Source organism: Schistocerca cancellata, chromosome 1 (assembly GCF_023864275.1).
Source record: "Schistocerca cancellata isolate TAMUIC-IGC-003103 chromosome 1, iqSchCanc2.1, whole genome shotgun sequence".
Lineage (NCBI taxonomy): Eukaryota > Metazoa > Arthropoda > Insecta > Orthoptera > Acrididae > Schistocerca > Schistocerca cancellata.
Genome location: NC_064626.1, coordinates 443,685,472 through 443,686,332, shown reverse-complemented (window position 1 = coordinate 443,686,332; position 861 = coordinate 443,685,472). Strand labels below are relative to the sequence as shown.

General features: G+C 48.5%; 1 pseudogene; it reads right to left on the bottom strand.

Annotated features, from left to right (window-relative positions):
* Positions 1-292: 292 nt before the first annotated feature.
* On the bottom strand, positions 293-410 carry LOC126102906 (5S ribosomal RNA; annotated as a pseudogene).
* Positions 411-861: the final 451 nt, after the last annotated feature.

Below are 861 nucleotides of genomic sequence, written 5' to 3'. Positions count from 1 at the left end.
ACATGAAAAATGTTGTGCGGTGGCAAACCAAAGAGGGCGTTTTATTGGTGGGACACTTAGAAAATGTAACAGATTTACTAAAACTCCGTCCGAACAGGCCTTGAAAGGCCCATCGGTACCGACCGGCCGCCGTGTCATCCTCAGCCCACAAGCGTCATTGGATGCGGATATGGAGGACCATGGGGTCAGCACACCACTCTCCCGGTCGTATGTCAGTTTACGAGACCGGAGCCGCTACTTCTCAGTCAAGTAGCCTCTCAGTTTACCTCACGAGGGCTGAGTGCACCCTGCTTGCCAATAGCGCTCGGCCGACCGGGTGGTCACCCATCCTAGTGCTAACCGAGCCCAACAGCGCTTAACTTCGGTGATCTGACGGGAACCCGTGTTACCACCATGGCAAGGCCGTTGGCAACGGATCTACTAAAGCGACTGCCCTAGCTAAGCTTGCCCGTCCTCTTTTGGAAGACCTAATTTTCAATATTCGCCTGTAGCACCACATCTCAAATGCTTCGAATCTCTTCCGTTCCGATTTTCCCAAAGTCCATGTTACACTGCCATACAATGCTGAGCTCTAAACGTACATTCTCAGAAACTTCTTCCTCAAATTAAGGCCTATTTTTGATGCTACTAGACTTCCCTTGACAGGGAATGCCCTTTTTGCCAGTGCTAGTCTGTTTTTGTTGTCCTCCTTGCTCTGTCCGTCATTTGTTTGTTTGCTGCCTCGGTAGTAGAATTCCTCAAGTTTATTTGCTTCATGACCATCAATCCTGATGCAAGTATCTCGCTGTTCTCATTTCTGTTGCTTCTCATTACCTCCGTCTTCCTTCGATTTACTCTCAGTTCATATTTTGTACTCATTAG